Source organism: Euphorbia lathyris, chromosome 7 (genome assembly GCF_963576675.1).
Source record: "Euphorbia lathyris chromosome 7, ddEupLath1.1, whole genome shotgun sequence".
NCBI classification, from domain to species: Eukaryota; Viridiplantae; Streptophyta; class Magnoliopsida; order Malpighiales; family Euphorbiaceae; genus Euphorbia; species Euphorbia lathyris.
In genome coordinates this window covers 56,271,562-56,284,771 of record NC_088916.1, presented here as the reverse complement: position 1 = coordinate 56,284,771, position 13,210 = coordinate 56,271,562, and positions in this window count along the sequence as shown.

The window sequence follows — 13,210 nt, the reverse complement described above, 5'->3', positions numbered from 1 at the left end:
TTTGACACTTAGTATCATCAAATACAACCTTTATGCCGCTCTTGCAAAGCTGAGCTACACTCAGCAGATTGTATTTGAGACCTTTAACTAAGGAGACAGACTCAATGGTTGGGTTACCTCCGATAGTACATGAGCCGACTATCTTACCCTTCTTGTTGTCTCCAAAGCTTACACTTCCACCTCGTTTAAGCTCTAGTGTGATGAACTGAGTTTCATCACCTGTCATATGCCTTGAGCATGCGCTGTCTATATACCATAGTTTTGACTTCTCCACGCATGTCAAGCTGACCTGCAGTTTAAATTATTCATTTTTAGGTACCCAATTCCTTTTGGGTCCTTTCTTGTTAGTATAAACAGGTGCAAAATCACATTTTAACTTGTGACGGCATACTTTTATGGTGTGGCCTGGCTTACCACAGAAATCACAAAAAGGTACCCTTTGTGGGTTGAACTGAGTATGGTCAGCATTATTGTGTTGGGCATGCCAACATACTTTTGTGGTATGGCCTTTTCTTCTGCAGAAGTCACATTGGATAATCCGCTTGTTGTGCCAACACACATCCTTTGTGTGCCCCCTTTTTCCACAACACTCACATTGAGTGAATTGCTTATGCTGACTAGTATTTGCGTACTCAGCATGGGGTTTATTTCTATTTGAGCCCTTCCCTTGACTCTGTAACATTGTGATATCCTTTCTAAGTTTCCTTGACTCAGATTGAACCTCCGTGACAAACTTATGTAAGATTTTCATGTTGGTATGCAAGTCAGAGTTGTCCTGGAGAAGATATCGGAGGTCACTCAGTTTGACCTCTTCAATCTCATCACAGCGCCTGCTGAGTGCCTTAATCTTTTTGTTACACTTCTTAGTTAGTGTATATAAGTCACTCAGGGCATTTACCATTTCATTTCTAAGTAAAAGTAAGGATGTTACCTCATTGTTGTTTTCCTCCTGCTCGGAATCTTCAGAGAGGTCAGCTTGCTCAGACTGGGATTGGTCAGCTCCATCATCTGCCATGAAACATATGTTGGCTGTTTCATTTTGCTCAGCTTCGGAGGATGTTGACATATCACTGTCACTCCATGTGGCTACCATAGCCTTTTTGCTTCCCTTCTTCTCCTTTTTGAGGTTGGGACAACTTGACTTGATGTGCCCAGTTTGATGACACTCAAAGCATGTGACAGACTTCGAGCTATCCTTCTTGTACTTGTCACTTGACTCGGCTTTATACTTGTCATTTCTTCTAAATGACCTTTTTCCATTTCTATCATTCCTTCTGAACAGCTTCTTCATTTTTCTGGTGAACATGGCTATTTCCTCATCATCAGTTGACTCGGCTTCAGTCGAGTCAGCTTTCATGATAAGTGACTTTTGTTTCTTATCTTCTGATTTTTCTTTCTCTTTAGCTTCAAAGTTTTTCATAGAGATTTCATGGGTCAGCAGGGATCCGATCAGCTCATCATATTTATAGGTAGTCAAGTCTTGAGCTTCTTCTACGGCTGTTTTCTTTGCTTGCCAACTTTTGGGCAGACTTCTCAGAATTTTCTTCACCTGTTCCTCTTCAGTGAAGTTCTTTCTAAGCCTTTTTAGCTCGTTTATAATTTGTGAACCTTGCGTTCATTTCTGAGATGTCTTCATTCTCATTCATCTCAAACAGCTCGTAGAGTCTCATATGTTGATTGACTTTAGACTCCTTGACTTTGCTTGTGCCTTCATAGGTTACTTCAAGCTTCTTCCAAATCTCCTGTGCTGACTCGCAACCTGAAATCTTATTGTATTCTGCAGCATCTAACGCACAGTGAAGCGTGTTTATAGCCGAAGCATTATTTTGTAATTTTCTGAGGTCATCCTCTGTCCACTCAGCCTCACTTTTAACAATTTTCTCATCGTTAACAGTTTTGTATGGCACATGTGGACCTTGAACAATTGCAAGCCATGCACTCATGTTTGTGGCTTGAATAAAGTTTTTCATCCTATTCTTCCAGAATGTATAATTTGACCCAAAGAATAGGGGAGGTCTAGTGATTGATAGTCCCTCAGGGAGTATTTGTGTTGTTTGGTTTCCTGGAAGGAACCGAGTGCTATTCTCACCCATTTTTAGGGATCAGCTCAAGATTGTTAAATCTTTGAGTAGTGAGCTTAGGCTCTGATACCACTTGTTGGTCCCTGGTAATTAGTTCCAAGGGGGGGGTTAGGAACTAATATAACTTTTTATATATTAATTAAGCTGACTGGAAGTTATTTTGAGAGTTTATTAACTCGGCTTTTGGTCAGCTTGGTGAAATATGTTTCAAGACAGCTTTAGTCAGATGTTGACTAAAGTTGTTTTCTTGTGAGTTAAGAATTGACACTCTTGGAGGTCAGCTTCTAACTCAGCACTACTTATTTACTCAAGGTCAGCTTAGACAATTTATATGCTGAGTAAATATAGCAAACAACACATACAATATAAGAGAGAGTTCAGAGATTACTCAGTATCACTTATCCTGGTTCGGCCTCTCTGCCTACGTCCAGTCCTCAGAGTCCTCCGGGCTTTTTGAATCCAATACTGAGCTCTTTAACGGTAGAGCACAAACCAATTACAGGGCAGTTGAATATGCAAGAGTACCTTCCTCTATTCGTCTACTCAACTCCTACTAAGTGCTACAACCCAGCACCTAGATTTCTCTACCACTGAATGCTTACAACCAAGCACTCAGCTTAACACTCTCAATATTCCTATTGATCACAGACTTGTTCTTTTTATGCTAAAGAACACTTTAGATGATTACACAACAATCAATCTAGCATTTACACAGAGAATAGAAAAATTGGTGTAAGATCTTTTTGTATTTGAGTGCTTTCAAGATTTTCTCTCTTTGTATTTTTCTCTTGATGCTTTAGTAATAAACCAAGGTTCTTCATTGTGCTTTTATAGAAGGAAATTGTAGATTTGGATCTTGAATTGTTGTTACCGTTAACACCAACACGGCTCTTTTGGGGAACAATTTCTGGTCAGCTTCAGACTGCTCCGTCATTCCCTTTCTCTGTTTTCTTCAGGTGTCAGGTTTGTCTTCTTGCGTCTGGCTTGTCTTTTTGTGCCAGTTGTCTTTTACCAATAATCCAATGACCCATGTCTCTTGGAATTGGTCTTTTGTGTATCTTCGAGGTTCCAATTATTGGTGCAGAAGATTGGCAGACTTTGTCCTTTAGTGAACGGATCCTTCATGCTGTCCTGACTGTTTACTCAGTTCTATTTGTTATCTTCGGATGTTCAATCTTCTGAGCTGAGTTGCTTCTTAGTCAACTCCGTTCTGTTTAACCGCTTCTGAAGAAATCTTTAACTTTAGTCAGTTTCGTTTTGCTTCTAAGTTCTACTCCACTCCGCTTACATTCTGTCATGCCGAGTTCCGTTCTACTCAACTTTGCTTGTGCTGACTTTTGTCCTGTCTTTACTTTATATATATTTTTGCACTCAATATTGAACAAACACATTAGTACAATTAAATCAAAGCATTTAAATTTAATTGCCTCTTAATCATGGATGATTTTGTCAAATCAAAATCTTGTGGAAAGGTGTTTCAACAAGAACAAGTTTCTGATCAATAGGAATATTGAGAGTGTTAAGCTGAGTGCTTGGTTGTAAGCATTCAGTGGTAGAGAAATCTAGGTGCTGGGTTGTAGCACTTAGTAGGAGTTGAGTAGACGAATAGAGGAAGGTACTCTTGCATATTCAACTGCCTTGTAATTGGTTTGTGCTCTACCGTTAAAGAGCTCAGTATTGGATTCAAAAAGCCCGGAGGACTCTGGGGACTGGACGTAGGCAGAGAGGCCGAACCAGGATAAGTGATACTGAGTAATCTCTAAACTCTCTCTTATATTGCATGTGTTGTTTGCTTTATTTACTCAGCATATAAATTGCCAAAACTGACCTTGAGTAAATAAGTGGTGCTGAGTTAGAAGCTGACCTCCAAGAGTGTCAATTCCTAACTTACAAGAAAATACCTTTAATCAACATCTGACTAAAGCTGTCTTAAAACATATCTCACCAAGTTGACCAAAAGCTGAGTTAAGAAACTCCTAAAATAACTTCTTGTCATCTCAGAATTGAACGCGAAAAAGTTATATTAGTTCCTAACCCCCCCTTGGAACTAATTACTAGGGACCAACATGAAGCTGGCTGAAGAGATGATGGACTTCGGTAGAAGTGGCATATGCTGAGTTCGCAGCTGTCAATTGATGAATCTGCCCTTACAGTGAGGTCATATGGTTCACCATGGTCAGCTGGAGTTCGGCCAGCTTTGTGATAGAGTCCTGCCTGGGCTATTGAGATTGCAATGAAGTCATGACACTCAGAAGATCCTTCAGACCTTTGATCTCAGTTAGAAGCTGAGTGACAGATGAAAGTGGAGTTGTCTCAACATTAGTAAACCCAGCGGCATTGGTACTGGTTTGATGGAGGTCCTGGATAAGAGCTTGGGCTGAGTCAACAATTCTTCGACCAGACTCAGAGGCATTCAAATAGCTTAAGGATCCATCATTGGTTGACCCATATGCCGGAGGAGGAGTAGAACCGAATAAAGGTGGTGTTTGGTTCTACTCATCATTAGAAGGCCCAACATTGTCAGCGGTTGGCCTGGAATTTGGATTGTCAGTAGAAACTGACTGGATTTGATTATGCACATTGAGTTGTGGAAGTGGAGGATCGGCAGAAAGTGTTGCTTGCTCAGGGTCAGGCTGAAGCTGACTAGGTGTTGGAAGTTGAGGAAGTTCAGTGTTCACCTGAGCAGGTAATTCCATAGCTTGCTCAACATGTTGAGGAGCGGAATCTTCGAGCACTTGCTCGGCATTACTTTGATTGGCAGAAGCATTTAAGTCGGCATGTTCCTTCGGCTGAGAAACAGAAGCTTGATTTTCTTGTTGCTCTGGTTGAGACTCAGGAGGGATTGAGAAGTACCGAAGATGTACATCTGTAAGGTCAGAGATCTCATCCCTTAGTGGTGAGTCACCCATGAGGTCAATGACGGGTGCTCGAAAGGCCTTCTTCTTCCTCAGTCTCTTTAGCTTTGGAGGAGTAGGGTCACAAGGAATGGACTCAATGGAGTCAGTGGGTGAAGCTTCCCTTTGAACAGCGGGAGCATTTGCTGTGTGCTCAGTTTCTTCTTCGTCAACCAACTCAGTGTTGATTGGTTCAAGGTGCTCATCATCAGCTGTTTCTTCAGTGTCATCCTGACCACTTTCTTCTTCTTCTTGAGACTCATCATCCAGTTCTTCTTCCTCAAACTGTGCCTCCAATTCTTCCTCGACAAACTAACCACCCAGTTGGTCTTGTTCTTCCTGATCATCTATATGTTGTTCAGCGTCAACGTCTTAACTTTGTACATAGTGTGATTTAGGAGGAACGACGACATCAGTTGGTAATGCATCGATAGGTCTTAACTCAAAATTGAGCTGCTTCTTCCTCTTCCTTAATGGTTGGTCATCAACCTCTCTTTCTTCTGTCTCATGCTCAGCTTACCTAGGTCTTTTCTCAGCTGACCTAGATCCACCCTGTCCTTGTTGAATCTGAGGATTAGTTCCTCCACATACAAATTTAAGCTTCTTTGGGGCAGGAGCAACAGCTTTAGAGGTGCTTTGGACAACCTTCCTCTTTCTTTGAGTTCTTCCCTTTCGTGTCACCGCCCCCTCAGCGTTCTAGACAGCTTCCCCTTTTCCTTTCTTCGGCACAATAGGTTGATCATGGGCCAAACCGAATAGGGCAGCAGCTGTAATCTCGGTTCCTCGAGTGCTGATTTTCGTAACCATGTCCACATTGTGATCCTTAAAGATTCGGGTAGCCTAACCTAAGGGTTCCTATACTTCGTAGAAACCCACCGATTATGAAGACGGGCATGTTTATCGGTGTGTAGGTCAGCATGTGCCATATAAAACACTGCTCAAAATTGGTTGCTGAGTTGGTGCAGTTGATTTTAGGGAAAAGGAAATTGGTCAGTATGTAATGGGCCATCTTTTGATGCTAACCCATGGAGGTACTCGAGATTTCACCTACATGACCCTCAGGTTTACAGAAGGTCTGAACGTAGTTGGTTTTCTCATGGTCACCAGATTTACGAAGTATAGCTCCTTCGTTTTTCAGCTTGAACAGTGATGCAAGATATGCAGGGTTGATGAAGATGTTCTTTCCTCGAACATGAGAAGCTAGGTAGTTCTGGTCATCATCGGCGATCGTTAGGTTGGCGTAGAACTCTCTTACCAGCTCAGGGTAAGTAGCATCACGAACTGAGAACAGCTCGGTCCAACCATTATTCTTGATCCACTCATAAAAGGGTTGCTCGGCTTCCACGAATCCCTTTGAAAACCATCGCGAGTAATCAATCTTACACCCCTTCACACTCTCGTAAACTTGAGAGTAGGTGCGTTCGACGACTTTCTTGCCCTTGTCCTTTTGCTGTTGATTTCCCTTCAAAGAGGTGGCTTAGACAGCTTGAGCTTTCTTGCTCGGTGTTGTGACCTTAGCGTGGTCACGCTGGGTAGGAGATTTGGGGTTTGCATCGGAGAGGTTGTTGGGTAAACCGGCACCGGAGATATTTAGAGAACCGTTCGTCATATTCTCAGAGAAGTTTTGGGAAGTTTGGAAATTTTTTAGAGAGAGAGTATGAATGCCAAAGATTTCTAAGCGTAAAGAAATAAAAGTGGGAATTCATCCACTATTTATAGAGATGTTGAATTAATCCAAGGCGTTGGGTTGTCCGTTTTACCTCGAGATTCTCAATCGACAAGGATTCTGGCATTTATGACACATACGGCGCGTGTATTTTCTAATTATAGCCTATATGTCATCTTAGGTGGCTATTTAATTCGCGTGCTTTGCATTAAAGTTTGCAATGGCTCTTCACTCAGTGTTAAGAATTTCAAGCGTTTAAAATTCTGAGTAGTCAGTGTTATGCAAAGGAATAATTCTTATGCTTAGTTGCAATAGCATAAATCATTCATCATGGTAATTCACTCAGCATGCATACTATACTTGAAATTTATTGAAGAGGATTAAACATACCAATGGCTTCTCTAAGTATGTTGAATTGCTCACGAGCCAGTGGCTTTGTGAAGATATCAGCAAGCTGCTCATCCGTTGGGACATAGGTCAGCTTGATCTCTCCTTTGAGTACGTGATCTCTAATAAAGTGATGTCTTATGCTGACATGCTTCATCCTGCTGTGCTGGATTGGGTTCTTTGATAAGTCAATGGCACTTTTGTTGTCACAATTGACTTCAATTGTTTTGGTCCGAACGCCATAATCTTCAAGCTGTTGCTTAATCCATAGGACTTGAGCAACACAGCTTCCATCAGCAACGTACTCAGCTTCAGTGTTTGACAGGGCTACTGACGCCTGCTTCTTGCTGAACCAGGACACAAGACAGCTTCTAAGGAAGTGGCATCCTCCTGAGGTGCTTTTTCGTTCAAGCTTGTCTCGTCCGTAGTCAGCGTCAGTGTATCCAATCAGTGTGAAGTCATGAGTATTGGGATACCACAAACCTGCATTCACTGAGCCTTGCAAATATCTAAGGATTCTTTTTACAGCTATGTAATAAGATTCCTTAGGGTTAGATTGATATCTAGCACAATAACATACCGAGAACTGAATGTCCGGCCTACTAGCAGTTAAGTAAAGTAGAGAACCAATCATACCTCGGTACAATCTGCTGTTTACTGACTTACCATTCTCATCAGCGCAGAGGACAGTGTCAGTGCCCATTGGGGTAGATATTGACTTACAATTCTCAAGTTCATACTTCTTCAATATCTCCTTAGCATACTTAGTTTAACTGATGAAGATGTCATTTTTCCCTTGTTTGATTTGAAGTCCAAGGAAGAAATTGAGTTCTCCCATCATTGACATTTCAAACTCAGTCTGCATCTGCTTACTAAATTCCTTGCACATTGACTCGTTAGTGGCACCAAAAATAATGTCATCAACATATATTTGAGCCAACAGGGTATCTTTACCCTTCCTCTTAATGAATAAGGTTGTATCAGCTTTACCTCTGACATAATTTCTAGTCAGCAGGAAACTGGTCAGCCTCTCATACCAAGCACGTGGTGCTTGCTTGAGGCCATACAAAGCCTTTTTGAGCTTATAAACGTGGTATGGGAATTTAGGATCCTCAAACCCTAGAGGCTGATTAACATAAACTTCCTCGTTTATAACTCCATTAAGGAATGCACTCTTAACATCCATTTGAAACAGTTTAAAGTTCATATAGCTTGCATATTCACATAAGATTCTAATAGCCTCTAGCCTTGCCACTGGGGCAAAGGTCTCACCGTAGTCAATACCTTCTTACTGACTGTAGCCCTGAGCTACAAGTCTTGCTTTGTTTCTGACCACGTTCCCTTGTTCATCCAGTTTGTTGCGGAAGACCCATCTTGTTCCTATGGTCTTCTGGCTTCTTGGTTTTGGCACTAGATCCCATACTTCATTTCGTCTGAACTGATTAAGTTCTTCTTGTATTGCATTCATCCAGAATTCATCATACTCAGCTTCAGCGAAATTCTTTGGTTCCTGGATTGAGACGAATGCAACGTTGCTGAGGTATCTCCTGAGTTGATTCCTCGTCATCAGGGTATTCTCAGCGGCATCAAGAATGGCACTCTCTGAGTGACCTATTGGTATCCTGATCTCCTTTGGTAGATTGATGTCTTGCGCTGGTTGTGTTTCAACAATCTCTGCAGGTGTAGATTGGTCAGTGAAAGTAATTTGAGTTTCACTTTTACCTTTGGTCAGCCCTTGAGGAAATGACCCAGCGGCAGTTTCTTGGTCAGCGGGTGCTGAGTGTGGATCATCCTCGGTCAGCGGCTGGTATCTTCCTGCAGGGTTAGTTTCATCGAACTCAACATGTACTGACTCTTCTAAGACTTGAGTTCGTTTATTGAAAACTCTGTATGCTTTGCTGTTTGTTGAGTAGCCTAAAAAGATAGCCTCATCAACTTTTGAGTCAAACTTAGCTAGACTGTCTTTAGTATTCAAGATAAAGCATTTACAACCAAAGGCACGAAAGTATCCAATGTTGGGCTTTCGTCCTTTCCAAAGTTCGTAGGGGGTTTTCTTTAGTATAGGTCTAACTAGAGCCCTATTAAGAATATAGCACGCTGTGTTGACAGCTTCTCCCCAAAAGTACTTTGGAAGCCTATGCTCACTCAGCATTGTCCTGGCTATTTCAACCAAGGTTCTGTTTTTCCTTCAACGACCCCATTTTGTTGAGGCGTTCTAGGAGCAGAGAAATTATGGTCAATGCCGTTGGTTTCACAGAATTCAACAAACTATTGGTTCTTGAATTCTCCACCATTATCACTTCGGATGTGAGCTAACTTAAGGTCTTTATCATTTTCAAGTTTTCTTACTAAATTTGAAAACGTCTCAAAGGTTTCATCCTTGCTACTCAGCAAGATGATCCAAGTGTACCGAGAAAAGTCATCTACAATGACCAAGGAAAATCTTCTTCCACCCAAGCTCAGTGGCTGGACTGGACCGAAGAGATCCAAGTGTAGCAACTCTAATGGACGCTTAGTTGAGACAATTTTTTACTATGAAAAGATTGTTTGATTTGTTTTCCAGCTTGACAAGCGTGGCATAATTGATCTTTTTCAAACTTAAGTTCTGACAGTCCCTCAACCAATTGCTTTCTTGCTAGTTTAGCCAGGAGGTCCATGCTTACATGACCAAGTCTCCTGTGCCATAGCCAGGAATTTTTTTCCTTTGACACTAAGTATACAGTTTTTGAAAACTTCTTTTCTAAGTTCAGCATGCGCTGTCAATGTACCACATCTTTGACTTCTCAGCACATCTCAGGCTTACCTGCAATATAGCTAGTTGCTTTTAGGTACCCAATTCTTTTTGGGTCCTTGCTTGTTAGGTTCAACAGGTAAAGCATCATATTTCATTTTATGACGACATACTTGGACAGTATGTCCATTCTTTCCACAGAAGTCACAGCTGACCTTCCGTTTAGGATGTCTCACTGACTGGTCAGCACCCCAGTGCTGAGCGTGCCAGCACACCTTTGTGGTGTGTCCTTTCTTCCCACAGAAGTCACACTGGACATTCCACTGAGGATTCCATCTCTGCTGACTAGTACTTCGGTACTCAGTTTTCAGAGGAATATTTCTTTTATTTGGAACCTTAAGTTGGTTCTGAATTGATGTGACATCCTTTCTCAGTTTCTTAGAATCTGATTGGACCTCAGAGACAAACTTTTGCATAATTTCTACATTACTATGCAAAGTTGAGTTGTCCTGGAGAAGATATCGAAGGTCACTCAGTTTGACCTCCTCAACCTCGTCACATCGCCTGCTGAGTGCTCTAACCTTTTTATTACACTTTTTAACAAGTGTATAGAGGTCACTCAGGGCATTAACCATTTCATTTCTGAGCAAGGGTAGTGATATTACCTCAGTTGAGTGTTCCTCATCGTCAGATGCAATGGAGGGGTCAGCATGCTCAGAAACACATGGCTCAGCAAGTTCGTCAGCCATGAAACAAATCTTTGCTGACTCAGTGGCATCAGCTTCGGATGATGAAGACTCATCACTGTCGCTCCAAGTTGCCACCATTGCCTTCTTGCTGTTCTTTCTTTCTTTCCTCAGCGTGGGACAACTTGACTTGATATGGCCAGTTTGATGACATTCAAAGCATGTAATGGGCTTTGAGCTGTCCTTCTTGTACTTGTTGTCGCTGGACTCAGCTTTGTACTTATCAAACTTCTTGTAAGGCTTCTTAGAATATTTGTCATTCTTTCTGAACAACCTCTTCATCTTTCTAGTGAACATAGCCATTTCTTCATCGTCTGTTGAGCTCCCATCAGTGGAGTCAGCTTTCATGACAAGAGACTTTTGCTTCTTATCTTCAGACTTCTCCTTCACCTCGAAGTTCTTCATTGATATCTCGTGGGTCAACAGCGAGCCAATGAGTTCATCATACTTGTAGGTGGTTAAGTCTTGAGCTTCCTTAACAACAGTTTTCTTTGCTTGCCAGCTTTTAGGAAGACTCCTAAGAATCTTCTTGACTTGCTCTTCCTCAGTGAAGATCTTTCCAAGTCTCTTGAGCTCGTTGATGATGTTTGTGAACCTTGCATTCATGTCAGAGATTCCTTCATCATCATTCATTTCAAACAGCTCGTACAACCTCATGTGCTGGTTGACTTTGGATTCCTTCACCTTGTTGGTTCCTTCGCAGGTGACCTCCAGCTTCTTCCAGATCTCCTGCGCTGACTCACAACCTGAAATCTTGTTGTATTCTGCAGCATCTAAAGCATAATGAAGCATGTTTATAGCCGAAGCATGATTTTGTAGCTTCTTGAGATCATCCTCTGTCCATTTAGCCTCAGCTTTGACAACCGTTTGGCCATCAATAGTTTCAATAGGAACAAATGGGCCTTGGACTATAGATAGCCATGCACTCATATTTGTTGCCTGGATGAAATTTTTCATTCTATTCTTCCAAAAGTTATAGTTAGACCCGAAGAATAGAGGAGGCCGAGTAATGGACAGACCCTCAGGCAAAATCTGAGTTGTCAGATTTCCTAGGAGAAACCGAGTGCTGTTCTCAGCCATAGTGGGGATCAGCTCAAGGTAGTTAAACCTTACACAGTGAGCTTTTAAGCTCTGATACCACTTGTAGGTCCCTTATAAGGTGACAAATTAGTTCCAAGGGGGGGGGGGGATAGGAACTATTTAAAAATTTGTCCGTTGAGGCTGACTTCTTTTCTTATGAAAAGGTTTACACAACGTCACTAAGTAGATTCAAGACACAAGCTTAGTCAACTTGTGACTAAGTCTGCTTCTTTACTTGAGTCAGGAAATAGCACTTAGAGTCTATTCCTGAACTCAGCTTCTTAGTAGACTTAACTCAGCGTGAGTTCTTTACTTAGTCAGTTTTATAGCAAGCAATGTATATTAAAGGAGTTTAAGGGTTAGAAAGATGTTACTCAGCAGACTTATCCTGGTTCGGCTCTCCGCCTACATCCAGTCCCCGGAACTTGTTCCGAGCTTTTTGAATTCTCTACTGAGCTCTTTAAAGGTAGAGCATGAAACCTTTTACAGATAGAAGCTGAGTATAACAAGAGTACCTTCCTCTATACCTCTACTCACTCTTATATCTACGCTGCGTGCTATAACCGAGTACTCAGCCTCTCCTTTCTATTCTTCTAGAAATGATAAAGTGTTAGTCCTAAACAACGATTGCTAAGACACTTTAGATGATTGGAAATCACTTTAGACTTTTACACAAAGATATGGAAATTGGTGTAAGGTATTTGCTTTGCTTTTCTCACAGAAACTTCAAGTATGAATTTGGTCAGCGTTTCGACTAGTTGAAGATCTGCATCGATTGAAGCAAATGGATGGCCTTTATATAGTGACACTTGAGGCACCTGGTCATTTCGAATTTCGAAATAACCGTTGGAGGGAAACGGCTTCCTGTCGTTATCACTCTGGGCGTGCTGAGCGTCGTTGGCCAATAGGATTCACGCATCTTCTGTCTTCGTCAGTCTTCGGCAGAATGTTTCGACATTTAAGGAAAAGTCCACGAGACAGCTTCCTGCGCCTTCTGAACTTTTCCCAAAGTAGAAATACTTTGTCTGGAAGTTGAACATTGTCTGCCGCTGTCCAGACTGCATTGTCGTCCAACTCAGCAGCTTCCACTTGAAGCTTTTGCCATGAAGGCTTCTCGATCCTTCTCTTGCTGAGTCATCGTTTTACTTGATACAGCTTCGTTTTGAACTCTTGAGCCGAATGGTCTTGATGTGTTGATTTGGGCTTGACTTCCACTTTATGGGCCTTTGGGCTTTTTAATCTCAATGTCTTATAAACAATTAAACTCAACATTGAACAAACACATTAGTGTAATAAATCAAAGCATTTAAATTTAATGTGTTAGAATATTTTTATCATCACTTAAATAATTTTGTCAAATCAAAATCATGTGGAAATGTGTTTCAACAACCTGCTGCGGATTGGATTGAGTTTTGCCGTGCTGATCTTAATTCTTGGTTGTTAGCTGGTCTCAATAAAAAGGGGAATTGGCATGGTATAGGCCGGAGTACCGTGTTTGTCTACACCATCTGGTGGCTGTGGCGGTAGAGATGCTCGGCGGTGTTCGATCCGGATACTGCTGTTTGTCGAAATAAGCTGGAATTTGTATATGGTAAAGCTGGGGAATGTCAGAAAGCCTTTTTAGA